General features: G+C 39.3%; 1 long non-coding RNA gene across 1 annotated transcript; it reads right to left on the bottom strand.

Annotated features, from left to right (window-relative positions):
- Positions 1-4,652: 4,652 nt before the first annotated feature.
- LOC132654207 (uncharacterized) lies at positions 4,653-20,562 on the bottom strand. Its single transcript, XR_009591846.1, has 3 exons — positions 20,479-20,562; positions 19,043-19,189; positions 4,653-5,227 (listed from the first exon to the last, which is right to left on the bottom strand). It is a non-coding gene; the product is annotated as an uncharacterized LOC132654207 (long non-coding RNA).
- Between the last annotated feature and the right edge of the window lie 968 nt (positions 20,563-21,530).

Here is a 21,530-nt window from a genome sequence, read left to right as displayed (position 1 = left end):
ACACCATAACAGAATGTTAACTATGTGTGTCAATGCATGTTAACTAACTTATGCATGTTAGTTTGACTTAGCCATACCATTGTATATATGTTTTAAAACATCAGTGGACTTGGAGAGGGGCATGGGAGGAGATAAGGGAGGGAGGGTGGAATTGGGAGGGAATGGGGGAGGGGGCTACAGCTGGGACACTAAGTGAATAAACTGTAATATAAAAAATAAAAATTAAAAAAGAAAAAAAATTTGTGTGGCACTAGATTTCTCACACATAAAATTTCCACGAGACTAAATTGAGAACTTATACAGCTTTGATTTCTCATTAATAGTATATCACGGAAGAAATAATTGTATTATCTTTTTCCCCATTACTGTTTTTGGACAAGCCAGATATTCTGAAACCATTCTCTGTTGCCTGGCCTTAAAAATATAGACTTCAATAAGGTTATCATCAGAAACTACAGTGGAATTAATCATTATTACATCATATACAGAAAGGACTATCTTTGGGTATATGTTTCTTATGCAAAGTCTGACTTAGAAACAGAACATAGAAAAGAAAAGTAATTGCTTTTAAATCATACCAACTTTCTTGGTGAATTGTTTTAAATACAAGAAGGTAGAATTATGTTTAAGTGTCTCTATCTCCAGTAAAATTTAAGTTATTATAGTAATTTAGTGATAATAGCACATTGAAAATGTGTACTTACAGGAAAGGTGTACTGTATTGTCATTTTGCTGTGACAAAATAGAAAGAAAAATAGCTTAAGGATGGAAATATTTATTTTTCCCATGGTTTCAGAAGTTTCAGCCAAGGTTAGGATAGCTTTATCACTTTGTGCCTGAAGCAAGGCAAGATGCCCAAGGCCAAAAGACTCTGCTAACATTCATCTACAGAGTACCCAACTTTTAAAGGAAATCTGGACATTAAGAACTCATCAGCCTTCTTTAGAAGAAGCACCATACAATGTGTCAGTGTATTTTAGTGTCTAGACAAGTGAGACTGAGTCAGGCAGCTTGAGGATAGAAGAGGATGGAGCAGGAATAGTTTTTTTCCTAGTTCTTTCTACATCTCATTTATTGACAATTGTCTGCTGGCTTTGCCCTGTAACATCATAGAGACACTTGATTTTCTTTGTTGTTGTTTTGTTTTTGTTTTTTTAATTCCTAGACCCTGAGGAAATGAAGTGACTGAAATTTCAACTATTCACATAATTATATTTGGCTCATACAATATTTTCTTTTAACGTTTTAGTAACCATAAGGTTTTCCGCTTATGATAAGCAAAATCTCCCCAACTGAGAATTTTTAAAATCCAATTGGCCATCTTGCATGGTTTGTGATGGATTTTTCTGAATTGTTTGAGGCATTTGAATTATTTTCTCCTTTCCCTGTTTGCCTAAGGGCAGCCTTCCATTCATAGCAGATCTTTCCTCTGTCTTTACCATCCCTGCACACTCAGCACACCTAGACCTTTTAGCATTATCCCCTTTCAGTATGCACAAAAACACCTGTCTTTTCCGAGGCATGAGTTCAGCAGTGTGAAGAGAACTACCTGGTCGAGAAAAGCTGGTAACCTGTGGTCCTCATTCAATGCCTCACCAGCCTTGTTCCATGTTTCCACTTTCATAGGAAGTTTTTCTCAATTGCCTACCAAATGAGCTATTTAAACACGAATCTGGGTACTCCTTATAGGAAAGCTTAAGGAATACTCAGCATCAGGACATATACATGAGGCCTGTACACACCTGGAGAGGCCAGGTGAGGGTGTTAGGCACCCTATCCTGTCATTCTCTTTTTGAGATTGGGTGTCTCACTGAACCTGAAGGGAGTGGGAGCCAGGGATTCTCTACCTCTGACAGCTCTGGACTTACAGGCCTACAAACAACAGCCTACCTTTTCATATGGGTGCTGGGATTCAGTCTCAGGCCCTCATACTTGGGGAGAACACACTCTTAGTCATTGAACCATTTTTTTAACCCCACAACGTACTGCTTTTTAACCAGCAGTACAGAAATGTCTCAATGCGTTGTGATGCCAGAGGCCACCCAGGGATCTAGATGTATATACTTGCCCTGGTAGTCAATGTAAACTGCTGGAGACTTTTTTTTTCCAAAGTGAAAATTATTTTTCTCTGGATAAATTCATAATTGACTAGCTTCAAATGGAAGATCCATGACAATCCCACTCTTGTCTATCTGACCCTTATGCCATTTCTGTCCTACATTTCTGTCCTAAAGAACACACAGAGAAGCCATGTTTATTGAACACCTATTACAGAACACCATTATGTCAGCTCTGTGGGTATTTTTGTTTTGTTTTATTTTGTTTGTAAATCTCAGTTACTACAAAAATCCCCAAGGAACTGTTTATTCTTCAGAATAAAAGAGAAAATGGAGCTTAAATCAGCTGCTTAGCTAATGACACAGGTCCTCTGCCTTTGATATGAAAGCCTTTTTTCAAACACAACTAACTCCAAGTGATTCTCAAATCTCTTCCAGCCTGTGCCCTTTTAATGTTGGTTGACAAAATACCCTGGTTCATCCGGACGAGCGTTTCACTCTTGAAAGCCTCATTCTGACTTCATTTGTGGGTGATAGCTCAGCATGCCATATTTGAAGCTGTTTATAAGAATGTGCTGTAATTCTTCACCATTCTATTTGTTTCCTTATTTAGTTCCTTCTCTATAGAACATCCTCTCTTCCCTTGTTCCCTGGAATGAAGGCTCAGCTCTCAGGAAAGTGTCCCTATTTCTCTAGCATCAGTGGAGATGCTTCTTCCCATGCCTTTTCTCCCTTATATCCCTTTATAATTTTTGAAATGCTTGGCTTGTTCTCCACAAGAAAACAAATTCTTTAATTTTGGAGTATACCTTATGTATCTACATATATACAGGTACAATTTCCCAAGCTTCTGAGCAAAGGTTATTAAACATTTGCTAAATAATTTGATCAATGAAATAACAAAGTTTGACAGCTCTAGCATCATCAGTAATTACTATTTAAAAATAAAAAAGAAGCAATGTCTTTCAAAGGGAGCAAGCTCATAGCAGCTGGCTCTGACTACATGGAGGCTGCCTTAACCTGCACAATCATTCAGTGGTCACACCTCAATTGGCCTACTTTTTTAAATGGTTCCCTGTTTGGGATCTGAAATCCTGTTCTCAGGTCTCTGGATGGTGTCCTGTTTCTAACAGATGCCTCAGGCTCCAATATCTTCCTGTATCTTCCTCTTCCGTGGTTAACAGTCAAGCTACCTAGGCTTGAAGTCTAGAAGCTCAGGATCTCTTAGCTGAGTGACTATGGGAAATCCCCTTGAGTTTCCTAAGACACCATTCCTTCATTTCAAAATTAGCAAGTTAAGAATGTCTGGTTCAAGAGCTCATGTGTTGTGGTGTGGTAAGCATAATGACATAACATACAATTTGTCAGTGTTCCTTGTTGGATTCATACTGTTAGTATTTCTTTCATTATGTCCCTGTTCTCCTATCAGACTGTGGAAGGCTTGTTCTTTTGAATGTTTATTCTTTTCATTTTTATCCCTCCAGGCTCATTTTAATTTTAGATATCAATATACATTGAGTTGCATACTTAAGCTTAATACACTGTGAATTACTCTGTCTACCTCACACTCCTCTGTGCTCCTCATCTCTCTTCCGCCAGTACTAACACTATGCCAAGGAAGCTGTTTAAACTTCTGTTTAACTGACATCAAATTAACTGACTGCCTTTGTATCGTTCCTCTAGAAGTCAGAGCCTCAGGCAGAGATTAAAGTGCTGACACCAGGGACATGTAAGCCCAGGGTAATGAAGATGCAGAGAAAGGGAGAAGGTGGGCAATAAAAGACATGGAGTCGTTATGGTGATGGCCACCCCTTCACACAGAGTTCAGGAGAGATAAGGACAATTCCCTGGGCAGACATGTTTACTCAGCACAAAGGGCTTTCTCCTAAAAGGTTGAAAAAGAAGCTTACCTTGTTGTCCAGGGAAAGAAGAGAAAAAGAGACTCCTGACAGATCCCTCCCATTGCTCATTTCCTGTGATTCATGAGACAAGGTTTTCTTTCTGCTGCATTTAATGGCCTCACCTGGCCCTCTGGGAACCACTCAGGAAGCCACATCTCATGCCTGATATAGGCCAGTTCACTGAAACCCAATGTGAGAACACGACTTAGTACCTGAAGATGCCAAGAGAGGAAAAGAATGCCATCCTGGAAATCTGAGAAGATGCTCAGGATTTGTGTCCATTATCCTGACTGTCTAGGCCTCCAAGTCAAAGGCTTGAAGCCTGTGACCACAAAGCTATATGTTACACAGATTCCCTAGACTTCTCTCACCATATGTATTAGCCATATTTGTTCTTAAAGGTGATGCTGTCATTCTTTCACAAGTACAATGTAATTAAACACCAAATAAGCTAATAAAATGTGAGCTGGAAAGTGTTTGGGGAAGAAAATACCAGTAAGAATTTTTTGGGAAAGTGCTGCTGTTGCAGGCTTGAAGAGGGACAAGTGTAAAGTATTTTCTAGAGGTAATGCTGAAAATCCACAAAGATCAGCTCTATTGTTTGTATCCATATTTTTGCATTCATACTCTAACTAAATGTAAAACAAAAATATGAGTTTATGTAAATGAGTTTTTGCTTACATGTATGCCTGTGGAGCATGTGCATCCAGTACTTGTGGCAGGCAGGAGAGGGCGTGAGACCCACTGGGACTAGAGTTACAGACAGTTGTGGACCACTGGGTTCCCAGTATTGAACCCAGGCTCTCTGGAAAAGCCCTGACTCATGACATTGCTCAATCCTTCTTACTCTACTCAGGAACTGCAGATAAAGCGTGACTTTCTGATGGTGCAAGAACAGTGTGGAAGTCCAGACTTCATCACTGAAATATTGGTTACTCCACATGTAATCATTTATACTCAATTTTAAAGAATCAGATCCACGTCTGTATCATGTTTTAAATTCCTTCCTTTAGACAGTTGATGACATTTTCTGGGTGAACTTCCGACATTCCTAAGAGACACAGTCTCAGAGCAAATTTCCAGATCTTCTGCCTTTCTTCCTTCTCTTTCACCATGATCTCTGAGCCTAAGGTGCAGGAGTTGTGTTATAGATGGATCAGTTAGGGATGGCCTCTATAATTCTCCATTTTGATAACTTGTGGTTTTCACAATAGTCTCCATCCACTGCAAAGACAGGTTTCCTAGATGAGGGGTGAGGACTGCACTTAGCTGTGGGTATAAAGATAAATATTAAGAGTATAGTTAGGGGTTATTCTGGGCTACTAAAGTTTAAGTTGTATATTCCTCTCCAAGATCCTTAACTTGAGCATCCCTGGGCATTTATTTGGCTTTGTTTCCAAAAGGAGACATGATTTCCTCCTTGTTGAGCAGATCTAAATCTAGTTAGAAAGCTGTGGGTTGCTGGAGGACATCAACAGACAAACATGTTAACATGAGAGAGGGAATGCTCACAAAGCCCTTAGCCCCAGACAAAGAACTACAGGAAACTAAGAAATGTTGAGAGCAGGAAGAATAGTCTTCTCCAAGGAAGAGCACAGCTATTAGTCATCCAGTACCAAATCATCAGCCCTGAATCCATATACACATGTATCCTTACACATACTGAGCAGTTTGTACTTACCTATTAAGGAATACACACATACACATACACCACCAACACCACCACCACCAGCACCAGCAGTAGCAGCAACAACCACAACAATTAATAAAAAAGCAGAATAAGAATTTGAAAGAGAGTAAGGAAGGGTATATGTGAGAATTTTGAGGGAAGCAAGGAAGGGGGAAATGATATAATTATAGTATAATATCAAAAAATTTATAAAAATTTCTTCCATTAACAGTTGTTGGGGATGGGGTATTCACCCACATGTCTGCGCATGTGTGGAAGTCTGAGGTCAACCTTATCAGTTCTCCACTTTAGCGGATTTTAGAGAGTGCTGTTTACTTATTTTTTATTTTCTATTGAAAATAATTTTTATGAAATGTATTGATCAGTTTCCCTTCCCTCTTTCCTACCAGGTTTTTCCACCTCCACACTCATTCAATTCTACACCTCCTTTTTCTGTCTTTAGAAAGAACAGACAGCCAAACACCCAAACACCCAAACAAACAACAGCTTCTGGCCGCAGCAGCCATCGTGCAGTACCTGCAGAGTAAGCAAACACAAAGGGAAAGAGGAGGGGCACTCGCTCTATGTTCTCCAGACCTTTTAGGGAGCGCGAAGCTGTTCCTTTGGCCACATACATGTAAATCTACAAAAACAAAACAACAACAAAAGTGACGTTGTAGACATCAAGGGAATGGGCAGTGTTCAAAAAGGAATGCCCCATAAGTGTTACCACTGCAAAACCAAAGGAGTCTACAACGCCAGCCAACATGCCCTGGGCATTATTGTGAGCAAGAAGGTTAAGGGCAAGACCCTCGGCAAGAGAATCAACCTGCGCATTGAGCACATCAGGAGCAGGACAGCGTCCTGAAGGACGTAAAGGAGAACCACCAGAAGAAGAAAGAAGCCAGAGAAGGACACCTGGTTCAGCTGATGCACCAGCCTGCGACCCCAACCCCAGAGAAACACACTTTGTGAGGACTTTCTGAGGAAGGAGCCTGAGCTTCTGGAGCCCATTCCATATGAATTCGTGGCCTAGTGTACAAAAAGAAGGATTCGGACTGTACAATAAATAAATAGGTGATAGATAGATAGATAGATAGATAGATGAATGAACGAATGAATAGAAAAGCAAAAAAAAAAAAAACAAAAACAAAATAACAACAAAAAGAAAATTGGTGAGAAACATATACACTAAATCAGAAACTGCAATAAACAAACAAAAGATCAGCAAGGCAATAAATGCCAAAACAAAGTAAAATGAAAGGAAAAACAATCCTCAAAAATATGACTGAGACTGAGTTCATTTTGTGTTTGCCATTTCTTGCTGGGCATGGACCCTGCCTTTAAGTGTTTCTTTTTTTCTTTTTCTTCTTCTTCTTCTTCTTCTTCTTCTTCTTCTTCTTCTTCTTCTTCTTCTTCTTCTTCTTCTTCTTCTTCTTCTTCTTCTTCTTCTTTTTTGCGACAGTGTCTCTTGGAACCCAAGCTGACCTTAAATGTTTTAAAACCATGAAATTGCCCTTGAGCTCCTAAAACCAAGCTTCCACCTCCCAAGGACAGGATTACAGGCATGTGCTGTTATGCCCAGCAATCCACCTTGGTTTGAGAGGTCTCTCTTGGCCTGACTTATGCTGCCTAGTGTGAGCCTGAGATCCTCCTGGCAGAATATAAATATGATATAAATTTGAACCACAACATCAACATTTTCCTCTCTGCGTTCTGGAGATCAAACCTATGCAAGATCCAATCAGATAACAAACAAACATATGCATCTGTGTGAAGTGTGTGGTCATTTGTGTATGCACATTCGAATGTGGAAGGAGCTGTCCATGTTTGGAGGCCTGAGGTTGACATCTGGAGTTTTGCTCACTTGCTTCCACCTATTTTGGATCAGGGTCTCTCAGTAAAATCAAGAGTTCACCAATACGGCTAACATTTATTTTTAAATATTTTAATTAAATTTAATTAAATTGTGATTAATTAATTAATGACTATATGTCGAATTTCATACAACATATTGTGATTATATTTATCCACAACAATTCCCTTATCCCCATCCAAGTTTATTTCCACCTCTTACACCAACTTCTTGTCTTCCTTTTTTTAAAAAAATTTAAAGCTCATCAACTCCAAGCTGTTCTGTCCATATACTTCTGTGTGTGGGTCCATCCACTACAACATGGCCAAAGAGCCATTCCTTTAAAGAAAACTGTCTCCCCCCCCAACCAGAAGACATAAAATGTCTGTAGTTCTCAGTTAGGGCTGGGAGTCATGAACTCTTCCCCTCTCCATGCTGATTGGTTTGATCTTATGCAGGTCCCATATACATAGCCACAAATGCTGAGTTCATGACTGCAGCAGTTTTGGCCGATGACACTATTAGGCTCTGGTTCTCACTGACCTTGGCCTCTTACATTCTTTCCATCACCCTTTTCCTTTCCCTTCAGTTTAAGCAATAGATAGTGGTATGGAGCTTGAGGCATGTGGGAGAAGAGGGAGGTTGTGTGGTAAGAAAGAGCTCCCTGGTTATTCTGATTGGCTCTATCTCACTGAAGTGGGTGGAGAGTCATTTGTAGAACCCAGAACAATACCTGCCAACCTATCACAACCTGAAGCAAATTGCCTGTATCTAGCCTCACTTTCCTCAGTTAATAAACCTTTTACTTTACAATGTGATTTTTGAAGGTTAAATAACATACTAACTATTTAAAAACATAACCATGCACTTACTCACAAACTTACTTAAAGTGTAGAGGGTCTGTTTCTGTCAGACTCTTCAAACTCAGCAATTAAGTTTGATTCTTAAGCTGTCATGATGGCAAATATTTTGCCATCCTATTAATGCAAAAGTTCAGACAAGAGGAATGTAAGGTAGAAACCATTCTGGACATCAAAATTACATCATAACTTAAAATAATATTTTAATAAGGGCTGAGGAAGTGACAACACATGCTGGAGAGGTTGCGAGGAAAGGGGAACTCTCCTCCACTGCTGGTGGGAATGTAAACTGGTACAACCACTTTGAAAATAAATCTGGTGATTTCTCAGACAACAAGGAATAGCACTTCCTCAAGATCCAGCTATACTACTTCTAGGCATATATCCAAAATTTGCTCAAGTACACAATAAGGCCATATGCTCAACCATATTTGCAGCAAATTTATTTGTAATAGCCAGAAGCTGGAAACAACCCAGATGACCCTCAGCTGAAGAATGGATACAGAAATTGTGGTACATCTACACAATGGAATATTACTGAGCAATGAAAAACAAGGAAATCATGAAATTTGCAGGTAAATGGTGGGATCTGGAAAGGATCATCCTGAGTGAGCTATCCTAAAAGCAAAAAGACACACACGATATATACTCACTCATATAGACATATAATATAGGATAAACCTACTAAAATCTGTGCACCTAAAGAAACTAATCAAGAGGGAGGATACAAACTAAATAAAGCATAATTAAAAATTAAAAAAATAAATAAAGAAGAGCTGAGGAGTTCTTTACAGACCTTGAAAGAAAGATTCTCAGCTTCACATGGAGAAACAAAAAACCCAGAATCTCCAAAACGATCCTGTACAACAACAGATCATCTGGAGGTATCTCCATTCCCGATCTCAAGCTGTACTACAGAGCAATAGTAATAAAAACTGCATGGTATTGGCATAGAAACAGAAAGAAAGATTAATGGAACCAAATAGAAGATCCAGAAATGAACCCACACACATATGAATACTTGATTTTTGACAAAGAAGTCAAAACCATTACATGGAAAAAAGATAGCATCTTCAACAAATGGTGCTGGTCCAACTGGATGTCTACATGCAGAAAAATGCAAATAAATCCATATTTATCACCCTGCACAAAACTAAAGCCCAAGTAGATCAAATACCTCAACGTAAAATCAGATACTATAAATCGGTTAGAAGAAAAAGTGGGGAACAGCCTAGAACTCATTGGCAGAGGAGACAACTTCCTGAACAGAACACCAACAGCACAGGCTCTAAGAGCAACAATCAATAAATGAACCTCATGAAACTGAAAAGCTTCTATAAAACAGAAGACATAGTCATCAGAAGAAAAGGACAACCTATAGACTGGGAAAGGACTTCACCAACCTTATATCTGACAGAGGGCTGATATCCAGAATACATTAAGAACTAAAGAAGTGAAAAAGCAATAAATCAAGTAATCCAATTAAAAAAATGGGGAACAGAGCTAAACAGAGAATTCTCTGTAGAGGAATATAGAATGGCAGAGAAACACTTAAAGAGATGCTCAACATCCTTAGTCATCAGGGGGATGCAAATCAAAATGACCCTGAGATTTCACCTTACACCATCAGAATGGCTAAGAAGAATAACTAAAGTAACAACATGCTGGAGAGGTTGTGGAGAAAGGAGAACTCTCTTCCGTTGCTGCTGGGAATGTAAACTGGTACAACCACTTTGGAAGTCAATCTGGCACTTTCTCAGACAATTAGGAATAGTGCTTCCTCAAGATCCAGCTATACCACTCCTAGGCATATACCCAAAATTTGCTCAAGTACACAAGGACATTTGGTCAACCATGTTTGTAGCAGATTTTTCTGTAATAGCCAGAACCTGGAAACAACCTCAACGGAGGAATGGATCCAGAAATTGTGGTGTTTTTTTTTTTTTCACAATGGAATACTATTCAGCAATCAAAAATGAGGAAATCATGAACTTTGCAGGTAAATGGTGGGATCTAGAAAAGATCATTCTGAGTGAAGTATCCCAGAAGGAGAAAGACACACATGATATATGCTTACTCATATAGTCCTATAAGATATGATAAACATAATGAAAGCTATACACCTAAAGAAGATAAACAAGAAAGAGGACCCTAGGTAAGATGAACAATCCTCACCTAGAAAGACAAATGTTAGGTGCATTGGACATAGGAGAAAACAAGTAACAGGACAGGAGCCTACCGCAGGGCCCCTGAAAGACTCTACCTAGCAGTGTATCAAAGCAGATACTAAGACTCATAACCAAACCTTCGGCAGAGTGCAGGGAATCATATGAAATAAGAGGGAGTTTGTATGAAGTGGAAAGGATAGGAACTCCACAAGGATCAAATATATCTGGGCACAGGGGTCTTTGCTGAGACTGACACTCCACCAAGAACCATGTATGGATATAACCTAGAACCTCTGCTCGGATGAAGCCCATGGAAGCTCAGTAACCAATTGGTTTCCCATAGTAGGGGGAACAGGGACTATCTCTGACAGGAACTCAATGGCAGCCTCTTTGACCTCCCCACCCCCAAGGGAGGAGCAGTCCTGCTAGGCCACAGAGGAGGACTTTGCAGCCAGTCAGATAAAAGAAGAGGAGGTCCTCCCCAATCAGTGGACTTGGAAAGGGGCAGGGAGGAGATGAGGGAGGGAGGAGGGAGGGTTTGGGAAGGAATGATGGAGTGGGATACAAAGTTAATAAAATGTAACTAATAAAAAATTTAAAAATAATAAATAAAAAAAGAAGGGCTGAAGATATAGTACAGTGGTATAGAACTTGACTTGTATGTTCTTGGGATCCATTCCTGATTACTGAAAAAGAAGTAAATAATTCAATATAACAACAACTTTATTGTGTGTTGTTTAAAATGAGGATTATTCGTGTGTGTTTATGTCTTGTTTCCCATTAACGATGATTTTTTTAATCCATTGTGCCTATTTTTTCCAAAAATCTAGAGAACTGGTTTTCAAGTGATGTGTTTATCTGTTGGGGGGTAATGAAGTATGGGAACTAGGTTGTAAGCAGCATTTGTGAAAATAAAATAAGCAGAAAACAACAAAGACAAAACCAGAAAAATCAAGTGGGTTCTTTCTAAAACCCATGCATATTGTAATAAATGGTTCATGATATGAATGTTGTTGGAATTTGGTCTGATGCATGTTACTGTCAAGATCTGGTTACACACACACACACACACACACACACACACATACAAGATCTGGGTACACCTAGCCTGTTGTGTAAATCTATCTGATTGGCTAATTAAATAGCCTATACTTGGGCAGGGCAGAAAGAACTAGGCATGGCTAAAGTTCTTGGGCTTTTGGGTTCAAGAGAGAATCATGAGAGACAGATGAATGGGAAGAGAGGAAGGAGAAGGATGCCACGATAAATTAGCCTAGAGAAGAAGGACTCCAATAATGGCATCAAAGGGCCCAGATGAAGAATAAAAGCAAGTATTGATAAGATTATGGATTGAATATAGGATAGTTAAGGAGGATGGCATTGGATAGAGGCTAGGAGATGGATGGTGAGATGATTCAGACAGCATAGGTAGGAATATCTGCCTGGTCCAAGGTAAATAAGGCAATTATAAAATCTAACAGGTATCTGTGTCTTATTATCTGTGATAGAGGGTTAGGTAATACCACCATGATAATTACAGTGCAAATAATAATAAACATTATATAGTCCAACATTCATTTATTTTTTAATTTATTACAATAGTATATCTTTATGCTTTTGAGAAAATATTGTCATTATGTAGCTGAGGTTGGCCTGAAACTCAAGATCATCCTGCCTTAAGCTTGAAAGCTTCACCATACCCAATTTAAAGTATAATCTTTACTGTATATATTTTTAAGTCTTCTCTTTAAGACAGAGCTCAAATAAAATCTGACCTACATTTCTACCAAATAAAGCTAATCTTTACAATATTAAGAATCATAAAATATAAAACTTTTAGGAATCTAAACATCCATATAATCTTTAAAAATTATTTTTAGGGGACAGGAATGTAAATCCTGTATGTAAAGTGCTTGGAGAGCATGTACAAGTCCCTGGGTTGGGTTCAATTCCCAGTAGCACATAGTGGTAAATACCTGTAATCCTAGCTGTCAGAAAACAGAGGCAAGAGATCATAAGTTGAGACTCTGCTATGTAGCAACTTTGGGGCCAATATGAGCTACCTAAGACTCTATCTCAATAAAGACTCTTTCACAGAACTGTATTTTATAAGGTCAGTCAAGAAATAATTTCTCAGTAGAATGTAGCTATTGTTGTTTAGAGAAAGTGTAAATGTGGGCATTACACCAGCAATGCAAAGGCATGGGTGTCCAATCAGACTTTACTCCCCACAGAAAGAACCTGCTCCACATAGATGATTTGCATGGGTCCATCTTTCTTCAACACACAAAAGACAGATCACAACACCAACACAGACAGAACAGCCTGTCACAAAGGCCAGCAGAAGAGAGACAAATGACAACAGGGCTTGAAGGGCACTTAAGTCAACAGAACTTCCTGATTGTGCTGTTGGGAGGAGGTTAACAAGCCAGAGGCCAGAGACTGGGTCAGCATGGTGACACCCCTACTGGTCATAGCAGGAGAGAGTGATTACAGTCCATTCTACAGAAATTATTTTGGTCTTTATGCACAGTTGACCAGAGTTAAACAGTTGTAGTTGTCATTCTAATCTTTAGTCATTGCAAATACATTTCAAAACATCATTTTTAATATTCTCGGCTTTTAAAAAATCCTCCTCAGATGAACAAAAGAAAAAGAAAGACCTGTACTCACAGGAAATGTCATTTAAATGCTATGACAATTCATTAAGAATTTGTTATGCCCTGTTTGGACTCTGCCAGGTAAGCTGCCCCCTCTCAAAGCCTACTGTGAAGCCTCTGACTGCCTGGGTGTGCTGTTCATTGAATATGCGTATAAAGGTCTCACCAGACAAGAAGTTTTTCTGGTTCATCATTGCACTGCAGGATGCCATAAAGGAGAAATCACAAGCTAGGGCTTCCACTAAGTCCGTGACCAATTTAATACCCTATTACTAGAGTCATCTGAGCTAGAAATACATTTGGTGACATCACTGGATACAACTGAAGTCAAAATTTGTGTGACATTTTTCTAAGTGTTACTTTTCACCCAAAACGTTATTTTACAGAGTTTAGCCACAGCACAGCGCTTTAGGTCTAGAACTAAACCTCAGGAAATATAATGAGGTTGAAAAGAAAGTGAAAGTTAACAGCCAGGGCTTTAACAAAGGCTCATCCTCCCTCAGGCTCTAAGGAGTCAGTAACTGAGTTCAGTAACTGAAAATTAAATTAGGAGAAAATGCCACCTCTGCAGCTAAGGCTTCCTTCATCATTAATGGTGGTATTGGGGGGCAGGGTGGGACTTGTGCTGGGCAAAGCTATGGAGAGCATTTCAGAGGCCCCCGACAGCAGAAGACTGCACCCACCTGCACCATGGTGGAAGCTAGCCTCAGTTTGCTGTTTCACCCTTTCTCTGGCTTCCTTTTTTTCTCTCAGTCACTCCCCCATGATGTTTTTCTTGTTCTCTTCTTCCTGTTGATTTTTCCTTTTCTTCAGTGTTTGCTTTTTTTTTCTCCTGCTCTCCTCCACTGTCAAATTTCTTCCCTTCCCTTTCATCTCTGCCTTCTTTCTCATATTTACATCCTTACATGAATAACTTATCTGATGACACAGCTGTGTGGTTTTCCCTGATCAGAGTTGAGGAGCAAACAGTGAAGGAGTCGCCAGTGCTGGGGAAGCAGGAAGCTTTTGACTTTACCTGGTCACATCAAATGAATGGAACTGCTTTCTGAGGATCATGTTAGCTCCATAAGCGATAAGAATGAGCAGGAAGAAATTACGAGCAGTGGCTTATTTATATTAAAGGCTGGAGGGAAGGGACATCAAGGAAAGAAAACAAACTAGACTTAATCAAATCCCTCCCACTCTTGAAGTAAACACTTCTACTCAGCAATCAAGACTGTGGTCAATGCAGCAAAAACTCAGTGGTGCTTTATTACATACAGTAAGGTACCACCGCCCCTTAGTTCTAAATAGATTGCTAAAGAACTGAACAATATTATATAGCTACAAAGAAATAAAAGCTGTTTAATCATAATTTGATTATGATGCATAGCACTATGTTTTGAGCTTTTGTCCCGGTCTATAAATGGTCAAACGCCTTCTACAGGCTCCAGATAGAGATGAACAAAAGATGGAAACCTTGCAAAAGCCATGCATCACTTACTCTACAGTGATCTCCATTAATGGTTACAGTTCAAGTGGTGTACGCTAGGGAGCCGTGCCTCCTCCACATCCCTACTGCCAGAGCACCCCCAGCCCTGCACAGCCACAAAGGCCAGGTTCTGAGACAGAAAGATGCTGCCAACATATCATTGCAGTTGTACCTTTGTTTTGGACAAAAGGTCCTTTTATTATTTCCTCTGAATGCCATCCGGGTCCCTTCTTTTTTCTTAGTGTTTCCCCCGTAGGCTTTCATTTTGAAGAAAAGGAGAAAGGCTTGTTTTTAAGTGCATCTTTTCCTTCCTGCTTCTTTACTCTTCTGAATTATACAGCACACAGGTTGCAGACAGGAAGATGGAAACAAGTTAAATAATTTGTTTTCAGTGTATTTACAAAACAAATTCCCTAAATAGAAACTTCAGGTATTTTTCAGTAACTCAGTTACTAGCAGAATAGAGTTTTAATAAATTTCTTCAAGTTTAAACATTTTGAATTTAAATTTAATGAAACACATTTTATCAAATTTAATAAAACTTTATAAACACTGAAATTCCCAGAACCCAGACTGACATACAGTTTAATGATCATTCATATCTCCCCTAATGCTGAAGGTCATTTCACAAGCCCCAGCTCCCGTCCTTCACCGGCAGTTCCGGCGGTCCTGTACCTAAAGAGAAGTGCAGGCTGAAGGCAGTACCTGCGCACTGGCACTGTGGGGGAGTACAGGCCTGCAGTGCTGGTCTTGTGGTTACTCTCTCACAGACTTGATTCCTACAGTGACAAGAACATCTTACTTTGTTCTTGTACCTAGGATCTCCAACCTGCCATGCTTTGATATCCAAAAATACAACATTTTGACTTCTCCTTCTTGCCGTGTCCTCCAGGAGGCATCTGCATTCTCTGAACATAGCCGGTGGTGCTTGGTGTAGTTTTTATGGATTTGTCTCCTGAAAGTAACTACTACTATTACACCTTCTTAACTTTTGTTTGCTCAAAAAAGCAACCCCTGCACTATCCCACACTACTCACTTGCTGACATACTTTTTACACATTTGCAAATCAGTCTCACAGTGGTTGCCCAACTGGCCCAAGGGGCTCTGAGTGAAACATACATTAAAGGTCCACTTGTGTTCACAGTTTTAGGATTTACCAGGTAGGACTATTAAATATCTGTATGTGAAAATTATTAATGTCTGATTTTTCTTATATCTTAATAAAAATCCATAAAAGGAATAGAGTAAAATTCACAAAAGCCCAATTCTTCTGTGTTGCAGACATAGCATTCTTGCAGCCCTTAACTATGAAACAATCATGGCTAGTGAATAGAAAATAATTTATAGTATACAAAAGGCTTCCACCATCTCCCTCTATTTTTAAGAGAGAGAAAGAAAGAGAGAGTATGTGTGTATCTTTGCCATTTTGCCCAAAATGACCTCAAATTCCTGATCATCTTGCCTTTGGACAACAAACAGCTGAGATTACAAGTACATACCACCCTACCCTGTTCTCTTGAACATTTTTAAGCATATAACTTGTGGTGGTTAGAATGAGAAACGTCCCCCATAATCTCATGTATTTGAGCACTTGGTTCCTAGCTGGTGGCACTGTTTGGAGAGATTGTAAAATGTTTAGGACATGGAACTTTCTGGAGGAACTATGTCACTGAAGGTTCCAGTTTGCTCTCTTTTACCTTTGAGCAGGTGAGATATGATGTCTCAGATTCCCTCTTCAGCCACCTGCTGCTATGTCACCCCAGCCATTATGGACTTGCTTCTGGAACTGCCTAATCAAATTAATTCTTTCTCAATAAGCTGCCTCTTTTCTTGAAATTTTTATCAGAGCAACATAAAATAATTGGCACATACTTTTAAACCAGAAATTGTTGTAAGAGTAATGAATGCAATATGATTTTGGTTTTTTTTTATTTATAACATACAGATACAACCACATGTTAGTGGTTTAGTTTTCACATCCTAGAGTATGAAAAAAGACATAAGCAAATGATCACAGCTAACTATGAGAGCACACAGTAGTGATGCCACTTCACTTTGTCCTAAAATGAAGATGAGAAACACTGTAAGAAACAAACTTCAGGCAAATAGTCAGAATGAACTCAGCAGGTAGGTCATGGCAAGAGAAACCTTCGCAGGTGACTAGACCAGACACACAGAACAACAGAGCACACTGAGAGACTGCATGGATTTCCATGTTGCTAGCATGTAGGCTGGGTCCAGGAGCAGTGGTAAACAAGAAGTTTGAAAATTAGAGAAGTATAAGTTTAAAAAGTCCTTTTTAAGTCTTTTCCTTCTGGGGATGGAGGTATTCTAAGCTATGGTATTTGTTTGAGTTTGAGTTTGTTTGAGTTAGCAGAAGACTGTGCAGAAGAGGGAAAGAAGAGTTAGAAAATCCCTGAAGACTTCGAAAAAAATTTACTTGGAAATCTATAAAAAGATGATTGCAAAGAAAACAGAAAAAAGTGTAAAACAAGGAGACTTTTCTAATATTCCTGTCCCATGTGGGACCCCTAAGGAGCCTCATTAGTTTTTAGGATTTTTATGAAGTCAGATGTGTTGATATAATGTTGCCATGACAGCATAGTATCCAAGTGGGTTCCATAGTAACTGGAAGAGGGACTGCCTCTGACATAATCTGATAGGTCTGTTCTTTGATCACCTCCCCTTGAGAGGAGAGCAGCCCTACCAGGCCACAGAAGATGACAATGTAGCCATTCCTGATGGGATCTGATAGACTAAGATCAGAAGGAAGGGGAAGAGGACCTCCCCTATCAGTGGAAGAGGAAGGGGCAAGAGAGAAGAAGGGGGAGGGAGGGGAGGGCCGGGCTTATGGGGGGATACAAAGTGAATAAACTGTAATTAATAAAAATAAAAAAGAAAAAATGTATATGCTTTACCCTTGTTAATTCAAATGCTGGATTTCCCTACCCCCAACTCTCTGGTTTCAATCCCGATATTGCATTGTGATACTCATTATAAGCATCCTGTCTCAACTCTTGTGTAAACAGGACAAAATAAAGCAACTAGATACAATGTTGTGCAATGGGAGGAGCCAGAGGACAGGAAAGAGGGGAGGAGCTAGAGAGCAGGAAAGGGTGGGAGGAGAAGGAGCGAAAGAAGAGCGAGGAGAGAGAGCTGGAGGATAGATCTTGGAGGACATGGAGCATGAATTAGACCTAAGATTTCACAAAAAGCAAGTATAATGTGGGAAATCTAAATGTTAGGAAACTGAGGGCTTGGAGGTTTAGGAGGGAGTAAATGTTGCCCAGCATTGTGTTCTAGGTTAACTAAAAACCCAGTCTCTGTGTGGTGATTTGGTTATACAGCTGTTTAAGATTAACAGCAAGCTTTACTGGAAGATAAACCTATAGTAAATATTAATCACCGCCTACAACACAGATGTAAGTAATGGTTCTGTTGCTCAGCTCAACCTTCCCTTCTATCAAACCTGTTTTCTCCCGTTCTATTTCATACATGTTAATTTTCAGCTGGATCTTTGTCCATGAGATGCCAATCTGTAACATGTGAATCAAGAGGGACAGAAAACAACTAATCACAGAAACAAGTTAAAATTATAATGGAAAGAGAATCTTAGTGGATTCCATGATCAGGTTGGCTCTTCATTGAATGTTCTAAAACTAGTCCAACTATGTCACTTCACAGGTGTCATGTTTTGAGGATAAAACAGTTGGTTTCATTTAAACTTCCTGTGAGACATTGTCATACAAACATTCAGGATGCAATTGTCTAGAAGAGCATAAATGAGTTAGGCTAGAGAATAGACTTTTTATTGTTCACAAACTATAAGAGAGGTAGCTAATGAATTAGTGGATTACAAAAATATGTGAAGCAATATAAGAAAATTAAGATTGTTGGATTTTTAGACAGCAATCTCTATTTCCAAATGCTTCACTGTTCTCTTGGTGACAGATTTTTGTTTGATGTAAACATCTCTGTTGCATTGTTAAGTCACTGAGAGAAGAATTTAGTTTTACTCATCTTTCTACCTTGAAACACTTGAAAGAACGGACAAATAAAAGAGTTTTGAGGAAAATCAAATGGAAGGCATCAGCATTCCAATTCCAGCATTGCATGCAGCCTTTACTTTTCTCTAAGGGTTATATGGTTGTTCTGAAGACTGTTGGGCCTGGGGAGTACTCATTTAGATGGCTTTTGGATTTTTAAATTAGATTTATTTACTTATTACTATTGAGTCTACATGAGACAGTGGCTGGTCATGGAGAACTACATGTGTGTGTCATGTGTGTGGAGATCAAATGACTATTTTTAGCAGTCAGTGCTCTCCTTCCACCATATAAATTCCAAGGATCATACTCACTTCATCAGTTATGGTGACAAGCACCTTTATACAAACTTACCCAACAATGGTGAGATTTTGTGTAGGGTTTTTTTTTTTTTTTCCTTTAGTTTACCCTGGCTCTTTAGAAAACTCTCCTATTGTCTGAGTGGGCCTTCCAGTTCATAGAGATCAGCACACAGCAGTCTCAAGTGACTCTCTCAGTGACCTAAAAAAAAAAACTATTATTACAATTTATCCCAGCTATAGCCCCCTCCTTGTCTCCTTCCAATCTCATCCTCCCTCTTCTCCCATGCTTCTCCTTTAGTCCACTGATAGGGGAATTCCTCCTCTCCTTCCATCTGACACTTGCCTCTCAGGTCTCATCAGGACTGGCTGCATTGTCTTTCTCTGTGGCCTAAGACTGTTCCCCCATCAGGGGGACATGGCCAAGAGCCAGCCACTGAGTTTATGTCAGAGACAGCCCTTGCTCCCCTTACTAGGGAACCCATTTGGACACTGACCTGCCATGGACTACATCTGAGTCTTGCATGGTCCTTGGTTGGAGTACGAGTCTTTGCAAAGAATCTTGAGCCCAGATTTTTTGGTTCTGTTGCTCTCCTTGTGGAGCTCCTGTCCTCTCCAGGTCTTTCTATTTCCCCCTTCTTTGCATAAAATTTCCTACAGTCTGCCCAAAGTTTGACTATGAGTCACATCATCTGCTTTGATACCCTGCTGGGTAGAGTCTCTCAGAGGCCCTCTGTGATAGGCTTCTGTCCTGTTCTCTGTTTTCTCTCTCTTCCGATATCTATCCCATTTGCTTTCTGAGTGAGGATTGATCAACCACCCTAGGGTCCTCCTTCTTAAGGATTCTCACAACCTCTCAGAGGATCAGCAACAAAGCCTAATACCAGCTTATGATTCCTTATTATGTCCTTACACATGAATAAAACAAGTTAGACCTATTATGCAGGTCTTTCTTTCCATTGGTAACCAATTTTTAAAAAAATTCATGCAAATCCCAAACTTACCTTAGATAACATTCTCTGATCAGCTGCCATAGTCAAGCCATGACAACCAGGCTATACTTGTGTCCAAGACACCTTTGCAATTCTCAGAATACACAGTGTCCAAAATTAGAATGCAGTCAATCCACAACAGCTCTGACACATACTATGCCAGAGCAATTTGATGTCTAGACTTCTTGTTTCAGTCAGGAGATTAATGGCTTATCTTAACCCCAAAAGCAACCTTTGGCTCACATCCAAAAAGTTAGCAGTTCTCTGGTTGGTCTCTGGCAGATCAAGCCATCAGTCACTTGCCTAATCCCACTATCATATGCAGAATCACAGAACAGGACTTTTTTCAAGCAATTTCAGACATTACTTTTTAAAAATATATCCTCTTAAAAGGCATCTTAAAAAGTAAATAACAGTTAACATCTTTCAAAACAAATGATATACCTTATAGAAACATCACAACATTCTTTTTACTTATAATGGAAATTTGTATACATACAATATCTTCAGGAATCATGATTTCCAAAAAGTTAACCTCTTCTTCATCTGGTACTATGGCTCAGCTGGTTAAAACATTTGCTGTAAAACTAAAACAAAACCATAGATCTTAGTTTGGTCCCTGAAACTTATATAAAGGTAGAAGGAAACTGTCTTCTTACTTCCACAATGTGTGATGACTCCTGCACACTCAAGCACAGGCACAGAGACAAAAAGACACAAAGATACACAGACACACAATAAACACACACACACACACCACCACCACCATCACCACCACCACCACTATTACCACCACTGTCACCCCCTACCAGTATCACCGACAACAAAAACAATATTTAAAGCTAACTTAATCTAGAAAACCAAAATAATTCCCCTTTCCTTCATTATTTACAATGATTGTTCTTCAAAGTCATTTTACTTTCTTGAGTGGGCCAACATGATTTCAGTGTTCCCCCAAAAGTTCAAACCATTAAATGGTAGACTTCAGTACTGGTGACATATTATTTGCATTTACTCAAAAAAATCAATTATTTCCCTATGTGTTTTTACTATATAGCTCTGGCTAAGCTCAAATTCATTATCCTCCTGCTCTGGCCTCCTGAGAGCTGGGGTATGCACCAACAACAATCTCTGTTCAGAAATGCTTTAGCCATTTTGAAGAATTTCTATGGGTCAGCAAGTTTTAACTGTACCACAGCATAATGGCTGAATATGCACAAATCCACAGTAATCCATGTTCTCAGAAGCAACCATATGCTTATGAATTTGCTTGTCATTAATTTCAGACCCTTAGAAAAAAAGAACCTAAAATAACTGAGTTGAACTTTTTGAAGTTCCTGACAATATTTCTAAGATATAAAATTGGTCTGATGGGACCTCTGTCAGATAGCTACAATGAACAGTTAGTAATCTACAGTTTCACAAACCTGTAATTCCATCCCTCAGTTGGCTGGGAAGGGTAAATCAAAAATTTAAAATCAGTCTGAGCTACAAACTGGGACTCCTTTTCAAAAACAAACAGAAATGTAAGCACATTGTTGGGTAACAGTC

This window comes from Meriones unguiculatus, chromosome 5, assembly GCF_030254825.1.
Source record: "Meriones unguiculatus strain TT.TT164.6M chromosome 5, Bangor_MerUng_6.1, whole genome shotgun sequence".
In the NCBI taxonomy this organism is placed as follows: domain Eukaryota; kingdom Metazoa; phylum Chordata; class Mammalia; order Rodentia; family Muridae; genus Meriones; species Meriones unguiculatus.
This window is presented reverse-complemented; position numbering and strand designations above follow the sequence as displayed.